Source organism: Camelus bactrianus, chromosome 5, assembly GCF_048773025.1.
Source record: "Camelus bactrianus isolate YW-2024 breed Bactrian camel chromosome 5, ASM4877302v1, whole genome shotgun sequence".
NCBI lineage: Eukaryota > Metazoa > Chordata > Mammalia > Artiodactyla > Camelidae > Camelus > Camelus bactrianus.
Genome location: NC_133543.1, coordinates 23,651,545 through 23,666,107, shown reverse-complemented (window position 1 = coordinate 23,666,107; position 14,563 = coordinate 23,651,545). Strand labels below are relative to the sequence as shown.

The following is a 14,563-nucleotide window of genomic DNA, read 5'->3' as shown; positions in this document are numbered from 1 at the left end:
ACACCCTTTCTGTCTGTATCCATCAGCTGAACTGAGTCCAACAAAGGGTGGAGGCAACCGCAGTAAAACCTCAGTCAGCCTGTGCTGAGGACTATGACTCCAGGGATCTGCGTTTAATAGGTGTCTGGGGAGGCCACTGCTGATTAGTACACATGATATGTCAGGGCTGTTAAAAAAGGCTCCTTGTTCAGTCCTCTAAGCTGCACTGGGCTCTCATATTAGCTGATCTCCCATTGGTGCTCCGGAGAGAGAGGCCATGTAATGTGATGTTGGAACTGACATTGTGAGTTTCACCATCACTAGTATCACAACTGGTTCTCCTCCCATTCCAGGCATATGGACAACAGGGCTCTTGCAGTTGGGCAGGGCCATGTGTCTAGTTCTGGATGACCTGTGAGCAGAGGCAGGGGAAGCCCACACACTGCTCTCTGTCTGTGTCTCCAAGAGCATGTGATCCAGCAGGAGGCTTTATTTTAGGGGCAGACCTGCAAGATTAAACCAACCTGGCCCCTGAGCTGCACCATAAGGGAAGGTGCCTGAAAGAAGCATTTGCAACATCCCAAGTCCTTTGTTGCATTAAGCCACTGAAATTTGGAGGCTGTTTGTAACTGTCAGACAACTTGGCTCAATCTAATGCAAAAATCAATAAGAAAACATTACAAGTCTTTTCACACTTTTTTATCATCAGTAGAGTATCTGCTTTTGCTTTCAGTATAAGAGCCCAGGCACGTCAGTTTCTCATTTTCTTGATAATTTATTCTGGCCTGGAGCCATCTCTGCATTCTCCACTTCCCCCACGCAATTTTAGAGGAATCCTATTCGCCAAAACTCTTCCAGACGAGACCCGAGTGCCATCCTGGTTGGACTAAACCTATCTGCATCCCGCTGAAAGATACTTATACATTACTCATGGTGAGAAAAGAGTACCAGCTGCTTTGTAAACAGGCTTGGACCTCCGGATGGGTCATTTAGAGAATGGATCTAGAGAAATACCTGAGCCAGTAATTAACTCCTTTGTCTGGTTTTATTGTTTCTTGTGTGTTTATTGTTTCTCGTATGTTTTGATTGTTTCTTGTGTGGCCCCAAATAAGCGGTAGCAGCATAGTGCAGATGCCTAGACAAGGGATCATGAAATTGGGTTCCTAGAAGCGGCTTGGTTGGGTCAGCAGTGTGGTTGAATGTGCTGTGTCCTGGGTCACTGTTCACTACTCCAAAAGACACTGTTTCTATTGTGTCTGATGGAAATGGGGCCTTCTGGGCTCCAGGAGCACAAGGGTGACAGCATAGCATGGCAGGCCCTTAATGTGTCCCATCTGTGCCTCAGTTTCCTCACTGTGAAATGGGGCTGTGACATCCTTCCCATGCCTTTGGGAAAGACACCACACTTTGTACGTAACTGTATAGTTTTACTTTTTTTTTTTTTAACTGAAGGTCAGTATAATTTCTAAAAAATCCACCAACAATAAGGACTTCAAAAACCCCAGGATCAGAAATATGGATGAAATAAAAATTCTGACAGATAAAACATCATCTGAAACTCTCAGGGGTGTATCAGGATACAGTACGTCTGAGGACTAGCCCAGCCTCCCTAACTACCTCGCTAGGACTAGGTCTGGTCTCCTGATTATTTCTGTGAATAAAGTTTCACTAAAACACAGTCAAGCTCATTTATCTCACACAACGTTCCTGTCTGTTTTCACAGTACAATAGCACAGGTGAATAGTAGTGACAGGAATTTTTGGCCTGCAAAGCCTAACAAATGTGTGATTTGGTCCTCTACAGTAGACAAGACCAGCGGTTCTCAAACTTAACCAAGCACCTGGTGGACTTTAATTAAAGTACAGATTTCTGGGTCCACCTCTGAATCAATAGATCTGGGGGGTGGAACCCATGAACCTGTATTTTTATCAAGTCTCACTCAGGTGATGCTGATGCTGCTTGTCTGGGGACCACGGTTTAAGGCCCGAGGACTAGCGGGTTACCGTTGGCAAGTTCTACCGATGAGAGAAACGCTAATGGAACAGAATGAGCATCAGCTCTGCCTGGGGCACTTCTCCAGTTTCCAGAATGGAGTAGAGGAAGAAGCAGGTGCCCATTTCTCTGTGACTCTTTGGCTTAATTAAACAACAAAAAAAGTGCATATTTCAGGGCTGCACAGAAGGTACTGTACACATATTTGGGGAACTCCGTGAATAAGGTTGGCTATAAAACAACTCCTCAACTTGTGGGTGTGAAGGAATTCTGTAACTTTGCAGCGCCTGAGGGAAAACACTCTGTGAGTACCGTCAGCAGGTATCAACTTGTAGCTATATAATTACTGAATTCCAGACAACATGTCGAAATTCATCCAGGATCACTTCTTTCTTTTGGGTGTCAACTGCTGAGCTCTGGGAACCAGTCTGTGGGAGATGAACTCAGGCAATGATAATCAGGGTTCTTTTTTGGAGGAGGGAGGGAGAGGTAATTAGGTTTGTTTGTTTGTTTGTTTATATTAAGGTATAGTCAGTTTACAGTGTTGTGTCAATTTCTGGTGGACAGCACAATGCTTCAATCATACATGAATATACATATAATAATTTTCATATTTTTTTCACCATAAGCTACTACAAGACATTTGATATATTTCCCTGTGCTATACAGTATAAACTTGTTCATCTATTTTATATACACCTGTCAGTATCTGCAAATCTCAAACTCCCAGTTTATCCCGTCCCACCCTGTTCCCCTCTGGCAACCACAAGTCTGTATTCGATGTCTGTGAGTCTGTTTCTGTTTTATGTATAAGTACATTTGTCTTTTTTTTTTTTCTGACCTTACATATGAGCAATCTCATATGGTATTTTTCTTTCTCTTTCTGGCTTCACTTAGAATGAAGATCCATTCTAAGATCCAATCTCCAGATCTATCCATGTTGCTGCAAATGACATTATTTTTATTCTTCTTTTGGCTGAGTAGTATTCCACTGCATAACTATACCAACACCTTCTTTATCCAGTCATCTGCTGATGGGCATTTAGGTTGTTTCCATGTCTTGGCTATTGTAAATAGTGCTGCTATGAACATTGGGGTGCAGGTGTCTTTTTGAATTAAGGTTCCTTCTGGATATATGCCCAGGAGCAGGATTCCTGGGTCATATGGTAAGTCTACTTTTAGTCTTTTAAGGAATCTCCATACTGTTTTCCACAATGGCTGCACCAAACTACATTCCCACCAAAAGTGAAGGAGGGTTCCCTTTCTGCCACAGCCTCTCCAGCATTTATATGTGGAGTTTTGAATGATGGCCATTCTGACTGGTATGAGGTGATACCTAACTGTAGTTTTGATTTGCATTTCTCTGATAATTAGTGATACTGAGCATTATTTCATGTGCCTATTGGTCATTCATATGTCTTCATTGGAGAATTGCTTATTTAGGTCTTCTGCCCATTTTTGGATTGGGCTGTTTTTTTCTTATTAAGTTGTATGAGCTGTTAATATATTCTGGAAATCAAGCCCTTGTTAGTCTCATCTTTTGCAAATATTTTTTTCCCACTTTGTAGGTTGTTGTTTTGTTTTGCTTATGGTTTCCTTTACTGTGCAAAAGCTTGTAAGTTTAAGTAGGTCCCAGTTGTTTATTTTTGCTTTTATTTCTATTGCTTGGGTAGATGTCCTAGGAGAACATTTTTGAGATGTACGTCAGATAATGTTTTGCCTATATTATCTTCTAGGAGGTTTATTGTCTTATGTTTAAGTCTTTGATCCATTTTGAGTTTATTTTTGTGTATGGTGTAAGGGAGTGTTCTAGCTTCATTGATTTCCATGCTGCTGTCCAGTTTTCCCAACACCATTTGCTGAAGAGATTGTCTTTATTCCATTGTATATTCTTGCCTCCTTTGTCAAAGATGAGTTGACCAAAAGTTTGTAGGTTCATTTCTGGGCTCTCTATTTTGTTCCATTGGCCCATATGTCTGTTTTTGTACCAATACCATGCTGTTTTGATGACTGTAGCTCTATAGTATTGTCTGAAGTCTGGGAGGGTTATTCCTCCAGCCTCATTATTTTTCTTCAGTAATGCTTTGGCAATTCTGGGTTTTTTGTGATTCCATATAAATCTTAATATGATTTGTTCTAGTTCTGTGAAAAATGTCCTGGGTAATCTGCATTAAATCTGTAGATTGCCTTGGGCAGTGTGACCATTTTAACAATATTGATTCTTCCAATGCAGTAGCATAGGATATCCTTACATTTCTTTAAGTCTTCTTTAATTTCCTTAATCAATGTTTTGTAGTTCTCCATGTATAAGTCTTTCACCTCCTGGTTAGATTTATTCCTAGGTATTTTAATACTTTGGGTGCTATTTTAAAAGAGATTGTTTCTTTACTTTCTTTTCCTGTTGATTTATCATTAGTGTAAAGAAATGCAAATGATTTTTGTACGTTAATCTTGTATCTTGCTTGTCTGTGAAATTCTTTATCTCTCTTCTATTCTAAAGGATAGCCTTGCTGGATAAAACATCTTAGGTTGCATCTTTTTATCATTCATGACTTTGAATATATCTTGCCACCCCCTTCTGGCCTGCAGTATTTGTGTAGAGAAATCAGCTGAAAGCCTTATGGGGGTTCCCTTGTAACTAACTCTTTGTTTTTCTCTTGCTGCCTCTAGAATCATTTCTTTATCCTTAACCCTGGTCATCCTGATTATAATATGTCTTGGTGTGGGTCTGCTTGGGTTCTTGTTTGGGACTCTCTGTGCTTCCTGTACTTGGATATCTGATTGCTTCTTCAGGTTTGGGAAGTTTTCAGCCATGATTCCTTCAAATAACTTTTCGGTCCCCTTTGCTTTTTCTTCTCCTTCTAGGACCCCTATTATTTATAGGTTGCCATGCTTTATATTATCCCATAGGTCCCTTATATTGTTTTCATTGGTTTTTATTTGTTTTTCTCTTGCTGTTCTGATTAGGTGACTTCTGTTGTCCTGTCTTCTAAGTCACTTGTTCGTTCCTCTGCATTATCTAGCCTACTTTTTACAGCCTTTAGCTCAGCTCTCATCTCAGCAAGTGAGTTTTCCAATTTTAAATGGCTTCTCTTTATAGTTTCAGTTTCTTTTCTGATGTATTCTCTGTCTCTATTCACAGTCTCTTTTAGTTCCTTCAGTACTTTGATCACTCCTTTCTTGAAATCATGATCTAGTAGACTATCAACGTCTATTTCACTAATCATTCTTTCAGGGGATTTCTCTTGTTCTTTTAATTGGGAGTTGTTCCTCTGCCTCTTCATTTTACTTATATCTGTCTAGTTCTATAGATTATGGAGTATCAGTTGTCTACTGTGGTCCTGAAGGGGTATGTTTGTTTGTTTGTTTGTTTATCTGAAGTGGCTGTGGAAATAAAACTAAAAAAATTTTTAAAGAAAAAAAAAAAAGATTGGAGGGAGGCCAAGATGGCGGAGTAGAAGGATGCTCGCAGGTCACCCTCTCCCACAAATGCACCAAGACTCACATCCACAGACCCACTCAGCCAACCAGAGCACCTGCAGAACTCCGACAGAACATCGTCCTCTTCAAAAGATAGAGACGCCAAAAATCTGGTAGGAGAAAAGGAAAAAAGAAAGAAGAAAAGGCAAAACAGAGTGGGATGGGTCCCACGGGGAGGGAGTGGCAAAGGAGGACTGGCGCTCGCTCGCTGGGTCTCCCCTCTCCAACCGAGAGGCCAGTGGGTTGGAGGGGGAACCTCCGAGGCTCGGATCTGTATAGAGCAGCCCTTGATCGACAGAACTAAGTTAAACGGGCACAGAGGGTCCCCGCAACACCCAGCCTGAGACGAGGCCCCCCAGTTGGGGGCAGGGCCAGGCTGCCTGAGGCAGGCGGAGGACGGGCAGCTGCACTGGGGCAGCCCCGGGGGACTACAGGGGGCTGCGCGCTGTGGCTGTGGGTGCACAGGGCAGAACAACCTGGGCACTCCATAAAACAACAGGGCTGATGTGCTCTGGGGGGAAGGGTGCATACCCCCATCTCTGAAAACCTGCGGAAAGTTTTTGGGTGAAGAGAGGCAGGGCTCAGGCACAGCTGCCATATCCTCCAGTGCTTAGCACCCAGGCGGGGGCGGGGGTGAAACCTACATCTGCACCTAATGGCTTAGCAGCCTCAAAGGCCAGACAGAGACTTGTCTACAGCCCGAGGTAGATAGGATCCTTCCATCCTGGTCCCTCAGAGAACTTGCTCCACCAAGACAAACAAGGAGCTGGGTTTTGGCCCAGAGCAGGGACAGGGCTGTTCCTAGGGCTGTTCCTTGGTCTTCCCTGAGCCTGCCTGTGGAGCGCCGACCTGAGGCAGAGTGCGCAGTGGCACAGAGCAGCGGAGTGACCGGTGCCAGGAGAGGGAGGGTGCCCCCCCCCACCTTTCGGGCAGGAAAGCAGACCCTGACCGTGGTGCTGGGAGGGGGCGCGACCTGCCCTCCTACCTGGCCAGTCTGCAACATCTGACTGTGGCATCAGGAGGGGCAGTGACCTGCCCGCCTACAGCAAAGGAGAGCTGCACCTGATCCATTGTTGGGAGGAGGAGCGATCTGCTTGCTGACTGGCACTGGGAGCAGCACAGACGAGGGCACCAACGGAGGGCCTCTGGAAACAGCAAGCTGAGCTTCCAAGACGGTGAAGACAGAAAGACTTCACATTAAAAGCACACAGTCTCCAGAACACTGACCCCCGCCCCCCCTTTTTTAAAATCTGTTTTGCCTGTTCTATTTTCTATTACCCTTTTAATTTTTACTTCTTAAACAATTATATATACCCCCAGTTTTACTCCCTTTAAAAATTTTAAAAAATATTTTTATTATTTTTTAAAATTCTGCTTCAACTTGCTCTTCTATTAATCATTATACACTGTTTTCAAACCTTTTTTCTCCCTTCTTTTAAAATTCTTTATCTCTCTCTCTCTCTCTCTCTTTTTTCTTTTCTAAGTTTTATTCCTACATAGGCATTAGATAGATAAACTCCTTTAGGACCACAATAGATAATTGATACTCCATAAACCACAGTGCCAGAGAGGTATGAGCAAGATGAAGAAGCAGAGAAACCATTCCCAATTAAAAGAACAAGAGAAATCCCCTGAAAGAACAATCAATGAAATATACATCGATAGCCTACTAGATCAAGATTTCAAAAAAGAAGTGATCAAAGTACTGAAGGAACTAAAAGAGATAGTGTTTAGAGATATAAAATATGTCAAAAATGAAATTGAAGCTATAAAGAAGAGCCAAGTAGAATTGGCAAACTCATTGGCTGAGATGAGGAATGATCTAAAGGCTGTGCAAAGCTGACTAGATAATGCAGAGGAACGAATTAGTGACCTAGAAGACAGGACAATGGAAAGCACCCAATCAGAAGACCTATAAGATAAACAAATAAAAACAAATGAAAATAGCATAAGGGACCTATGGGATGATATAAAGCATGCCAATCTTGGCATAATAGGGGTCCCAGAAGGGGAAGAAAGATCAAAGGTAATTGAAAAGGTTTTTGAAGAAATCATGACTGAAAACTTCCCAAACTTAAAGAAGGAATCAGATATCCAAGTACAGGAAGCTCAGAGGGTCCCAAACAGGAAGAACTCAAATAGACCCACACCAAGACATATCATAATCAAGATGGCGAGAGTCAAGGATAAAGAAATGATCCTAAAGGCAGCAAGAGAAAAGCAAAGAGTGAGTTACAAGGGAACCCCCATAAGGCTCTCAGCTGATTTCTCTACACAAACACTACAGGCCAGAAGGGAGTGGCAAGATATATTCAAAGTCCTGAATGAAAAAATGATGCAGCCTAGGATACTTTATCCAGCAAGGCTATCCTTTAGGATAGAAGGAGAGAGAAATAATTTCACAGACAAGAAAAAGCTACAAGAGTTTAGCAACACTAAACCCATGCTAAAAGAAATACTGAAATGTCTACTCTAAATAGAAAAGCAGCAGGATGCTACAGAAATGAGAAACACAACTGGAAAGGTGATAACTCATGAATTACAAATAAAGTAAACACGAAATTATAAAAGAAGACATACCAATCATTGAGAGTGGGAGAGGGAGGCAGAGAAATATAGAATTTTTTTCTTTTTTTAAAATTTTTTTGTTCTCAGTAGGATGGGTTTGAGATCATGTTACTATCAGTTTAATAAAAACAGTTATAGTAATGGGCTAATAGATTTACAAAAAAGGGTAACCACAAGCCAAAAATTTACAAGGGAGTCACAAAAAATAAATAAAATCCATGAAAACATAAAGGAAAATTACCAAACCACAAAAGGAAGAAGAAAGGAACAAAGAGGAAATACCAAATCAACTGCAAAGATAAGTTCGAAATGGCAATAAACACACATCTATCATTAATTACTGTAAATGTTAGTGGCTTAAATGCTCCAGTCAAAAGACATAGAGTGGCAGACTGGATAATAAAGCAAGAACCTTCAATATGCTGCATACAAGAGATCCACTTTAGGGAGAAGGACACATATGGATTGAGAGTGAAAGGATGGAAAAGGATATTCCATGCAAATGGAAAAGCCAAAAAAGCAGGTGTTGCAGTACTGATTTCAGACAAAATAGACTTTAAAACAAAGGCCATAAAGAAAGATAAAGAAGGACATTTTATAATGATTAAAGGAGTGATACAAGATGAGGATATTACACTCGTTAATATATATGCACCCAACATAGGAGCACCTAAGTACATACAAGAATTACTAACAGAGATAAAGGGGGACATTGATGGGAATACAATCATAGTTGGAGATTTTAACACCGCATTAACATCACTAGACAGATCTTCCAGACAGAAAATAAATAAGGCAACAGAGAAATTAAATAATACAATAGAAAAATTAGATTTGGTAGTTATTTTCACAGCATTACACCCCCCAAAAATAGGATATACTTTCTTTTCAAGTGCACATGGAACATTTTCCAGGATTGATCATGTACTTGGGCACAAAAGAAACCTCAGCAATTTTAAGAAGATAGAAATTACTCAAGCATCTTTACTGACCACAATGTCATGAAACTAGAAATCAACAACAGAGAAACAAAGGAGAACAAAAGGAAGGCATGGAGATTAAACAATATGTTATTTAAATACCAATGGGTCAATAAGGAAATCAAAGCTGAAATTAAAAAATACCTTGAGACAAATGAAAATGAAAGCACAACCACACAAAATTTATGGGACACAGCAAAGGCAGTGCTAAGAGGGAAGCTTATAGTGTTACAGCCCTTCCTCAAAAAAGAACAATCTCAAACAATTTAACCCACCAGCTGAATGAACTAGAAAAAGAAGAACAAAAATCCCCAAAAGGAGGCAGAAGGAAGGAAATTATAAAGATTAGGGAGGAAATAAATAAAATACAGGTTAAAAAGACCATAGAAAAATCAATCAAACCAAAAGCTGGTTTTTTGAAAAAGTAAATAAAATTGATAAACTTCTGGCCAAACTCACAAAGAAGAAAAAAGAGAGAGCACAAATTAGCAAAATAAGAAAGGATAATGGAGAAATTACAACAAATAAAATAGAAATACAGAATATCATATGAGAATATTATGAAAAACTATATGGAATCAAACTGGATAACCTAGAGGAGATGGACAAGTTTCTGGAAACATACTGTCCACCAAGACTGAATCAAGAAGAAACTGACCACTTGAACAAACCAATCACTAGAAATGAAATCGAAATAGCAATAAAAAACCTCCCTACAAATAAAAGTCCAGGACCGGATGGCTTCACCAGCAAATTCTACCAAACATACAAAGAACTCATACCAGTCCTTCTCAAACTCTTCCAGAAGGTTGAAAAGGAGGGAATACTCCTAAACTCATTCTGTGAAGCCACCATCACCCTGATACCAAAACCAGGAAAAGACACTACCAAAAAAGAGAATTATAGGGCAATATCTCTGATGAACATAGATGCCAAAATCCTCACCAAAATATTAGCAAATAGAATCCAATAGCACATAAAAAAGATTGTACATCATGACCAAGTGGGGTTCACCCCAGAGACACAAGGGTGGTTCAACATATGCAAATCAATCAATGTAATACATCACATCAACAAGAGAAAGGACAAAAACCACATGATCATCTCAATCGATGCAGAAAAAGCATTTGATAAAATTCAACACCCATTTATGATAAAAACTCTCACCAAAGTGGGTATAGAGGGAACATGTCTCAACATCATAAAAGCTATATATGACAAACCTACAGCCAGCATATTACTCAATAGTGAAAAACTCAAAAGCTTCCCACTAAAATCTGGGACAAGACAAGGATGCCCACGATCACCACTCCTACACAACATAGTCTTGGAATTCCTAGCCACAGCAATCAGGCAAGAGAGACAAATCAAAGGGATCCAAATTGGAAAAGAAGAGGTAAAAATGTCACGATATGCCAATGACATGTTACTATATATAGAAGACCCTAAAAGGTCCACAGAAAAACTACTAGAGCTGACTGAAGAATTCAGCAAGTTAGCAGGTTACATGATTAATGTTAAAAAATCAGTGGCATTTCTTTACACTAATGATGAATCAAAAGAAAAAGAAAGTAAAGAAACAATCCCCTTTAAAATAGCACCCAAAGTAATAAAATACCTAGGAATAAACCTAACCAAGGAGGTGAAAGAACTATACACAGAAAACTATAAACCATTGATGAAGGAAATTAAAGAACACTTAAAAAAATGGAAAGATATCCCATGCTCTTGGATTGGAAGAATAAATATTGTTAAAATGGTCACATTGCCCAAGGCAATCTACAGATTTAATGCAATCCCTATCCAATTACCCAGGACATATTTCACAGAACTAGAACAAATCATAAAAAAATTTACATGGAACCATCAAAGACCTAGAATTGCCAAAGCATTACTGAAGAGAAAGAAAGAGGCTGGAGGAATAACTCTCCCAGACTTCAGGCAATACTATAGAGCTACAGTCATCAAGACAGCATGGTATTGGTACAAAAACAGACATACAGACCAATGGAACAGAATAGAGAGCCCAGAAATGAACCCACAAACTTTTGGTCAACTCATCTTTGACAAAGGAGGCAAGAATATACAATGGAATAAAGACAGTCTCTTCAGCAAATGGTGTTGGGAAAACTGGACAGCAGCATGTAAAACAATGAAGCTAGAACACTCCCTTACACCATACACAAAAATAAACTCAAGATGGATCAAAGACTTAAACATAAGACAAGATACAATAAACCTCCTAGACGAAAATATAGGCAAAACATTATCTGACATACATCTCAAAAATGTTCTCCTAGGACATCTACCCAAGCAATAGAAATAAAAGCAAAAATAAACAAATGGGACCTAATGAAACTTACAAGCTTCTGCACAGCAAAGGAAACCATAAGTAAAACAAAAAGACAACCTAGGGTATGGGGGAAAATTTTTGCAAATGAAAGCAACAAAGGCTTGATCTCCAGAATATATAAGCAGCTCATAAGAGTCAATAAGAGAAAAATAAACAACCCAATCCAAAAACGGGCAGAAGACCTAAACAAGCAATTCTCCAAGGAAGACATACAAATGACCAATAGGCACATGAAAAAATGCTCAATATCACTAACTATCAGAGAAATGCACATCAAAACTACAGTGAGTTATCACCTCACACCAGTCAGAATGGCCATCATTCAAAAATCCACATGACAAATGCTGGAGAGGCTGTAGGGAAAAGGGAACCCTCCTTCACTGCTGGTGGGAATGAAGTTTGGTGCAGCCACTGTGGAAAACACTATGGAGATTCCTCAAAAGACTAGGAACAGACTTACCATATGACCCAGGAATCCTGCTCCTCGGCATATATCCAGAAGGAACCCTACTTCAGGATGACATCTGCACCCCAATGTTCATAGCAGCACTATTTACAATAGCCAAGACATGGAAACAGCCTAAATGTCCATCAACAGATGACTGGATAAAGAAGGTGTGGTATATTTATACAATGGAATACTAACTACTCAGCCATAAAAACTGACAACATAATGCCATTTGCAGCAACATGGATGTTCCTGGAGAATGTCATTCTATGTGAAGTAAGCCAGAAAGAGAAAGAAAAATACCATATGAGATTGCTCATATGTGGAATCTAAAACAAAACAAAACAAAACAAAACAAAAAACTAAAAAAAAACAAAGCATAAACACAAAACAGAAACAGACTCACAGACATAGAATATAAACTTGTGGTTGCCAAGGGGGCGGGGGGTGGGAAGAGAGACAGGGATTTCAAAATTGTAGAATAGATAAACAAGATTATACTGTATAGCACAGGGAAATATATACAAGATCTTATGGTAGCTCACAGAGAAAAAAATGTGACAATGAATATATATATGCTCAAGTGTAACCGAAAAATTGTGCTCTACACTGGAATTTGACACAACATTGTAAAATGATTATAAATCAATAAAAAATGTTTAAAAAAAGATTTGAAAACAGCATTATCAATAACAGAAGAACAAACCAAAGAGAAATAAAAATGAAATTGAGACAAATTTTAAAAATTAATTTAAAAAAATTTAAAGATAATTTTAAAAGGGATTTAAAAAATAAAAAATTAAAAAAAATTTTGATTAAAAATTAAAGAAAAAGAAAAAGAAAAGGTGGGTGTGTTCCCGTGGAGACTATGTGCTCTTAATAATTTTATCAGGAGGTCCTCTTTAAGTATGTGTGGTTGCCAAGTCTCGCTTCCGTGCCTTTTGTCTATTATCCCTTTGGTTGGGGGTGTGACCAGTATTGTGTTGGCCAAAGTCTGCCCTGGCTGTTGAGCGAGGCCTCCTTTTTGTTCTGTTTGTCGCCGCTCCTGCCCTTGTCGCCCTGCTCTGCGAACTCTGCTCCCTGGTTCCAGAAGCCCTCTGGTCGCGCCCCAGGTCTGTGCTGCTCCCAGTGCACAGTCGGTGGGCAGGGCGCGCCCCTCCCAACGCCGTGACTCAGTGTTGCGTTCGAGCATGGTAGATGGGCAGGTCGCTTCCCCCAGGGCTGCTCCCCGTTCTGCGTCAGGTCTGTGCTCCGTAGGCGGGCTTGGAGAAAACGGCCACACCAGCCCTGGCCCCTGCTCTGTGCCAGAGCTCTGCTCCTTGTTCATTTGTCTTAGAGGCGCAAGTTCACAGAGGCACTGGGGCAGAATATTCCCTTCTGCCTGGGGCTCAGTCCCCGCTGTGAAGTGTGGAGTCCCCAGGTATGGGTTCAGGTTTCGACCCCGCGTTCCCCTGGGTGCTGCGCACCGGAGAATATAGCGCCTGTGGCTGTGCCCCGCCTTTCTTCACCTGAGAACGCGCCAGTAATGGCACCGTGGGTCTGAGGAGACAAAGGCTATGGCGCCCCTTCCCCCAGGGCACACCAGCAGTGTTGCTTTACTTTTTTTTCTTTTTTTTTTTTTTGTATTTTATGGGGGACCCAGGCTGTTCTGCTCTGTATACCCTCCCAGCCATGATGCACAGCACCCTGCAGTCCCTCAGGGCTGCCTCAGTGCAGCCGACCCGAGTTCTCCGCTCGGCTTGGGCAGCCTGTCCTGTCCCACCCCTGCCAGCTTGCGTCTCGGGCTGGGTGTCGCAGGGACCCTTTGTGCCAATTTAACTTAGTTCTGTCGGTCAAGGGGTGCTCCCTGCAGATCTGAGCCTCAGAGGCCCCCCCTCTGTCCCGCTGGCCTCTCCGTTGGAGAGGGGAGACCCAGCGAACAAGCGCCAGTCCTCCTTTGCTGCTCCCTCCCCACGGGACCGGTCCCACACTGTTTTGGCTTTTCTTCTTTCTTTTTAACTTTTCTCTCACTAGATTTGTGGCATATTTTGTCTTTTGAAGAACTTCTGTCAAAGTTCAGAGGGGTTCTGAGTGGGTGGGTCCATGGATGTCGCTCTTGGTGTATTTGTGGGAGAGAGTGAGCTACTAGCGTCCTTCTACTCTGCCATCTTGGCCCTTCCCCTATTTATTTATTTGTAAGAAGAAGCCACTTGTCAAAGGGAAGATGGTGGGTGGCAGGGTCACACTCGGAACAGGGAAAGAGAGGAAGTTTGCCCATGAGAATTCGTCCTGTGAAACTTTAGCTATAAAGTAAAGGAAGAAGACTGCAGTCTTCTTACCTGTGAGGATTCAGGAGCCGCACTTCAGGAGTGAGATCCTGACTTTATTGTCTGCTCCTGAAAATTCTCTCTACACAGTCAGATAGCTTGGAGGACGAAGTGAAAGCGAAGGATTCCGGTCCCTGCTGTCCCACAGGAATCGGACCTGGTTCTGGCCATGCTTGGGTTCCCTGGGAGGAACCTCTTCAGAGACAGAGAGGAGGGCTGGGGCTCACGGAGAGCGCCTCTCCCTGACCATGGCCGGAAGCTGCGCTCTCGGTCTCTTCGAGGTGGGGGGAGGGGGGGCCTCGACTCAGAGCAAACACAGCTGGTGTAACGGCTCCACCGGGATCACCGTAGCAGCTGATAGCACTTAGCCCGATCACCATGGTGGCGCCTGAAGCGTGAAGGCAATTAGGAGCGTCGTTTGACCAATGGTCCAAAGTCTGACAAATTTTTGCCAGTA

The 14,563-nt window shown here is 41.6% G+C and overlaps 1 long non-coding RNA gene across 1 annotated transcript in view; it reads right to left on the bottom strand.

Moving 5' to 3' along the window:
- LOC141577638 (uncharacterized) overlaps window positions 1-14,329 on the bottom strand; it is a 54,576-nt gene extending 40,247 nt beyond the window's left edge. Inside the window, exon 1 of the long non-coding RNA XR_012506868.1 lies at window positions 14,119-14,329. This is a non-coding gene — a long non-coding RNA (uncharacterized LOC141577638). The remainder of the gene's footprint in view (window positions 1-14,118) is intronic.
- Between the last annotated feature and the right edge of the window lie 234 nt (window positions 14,330-14,563).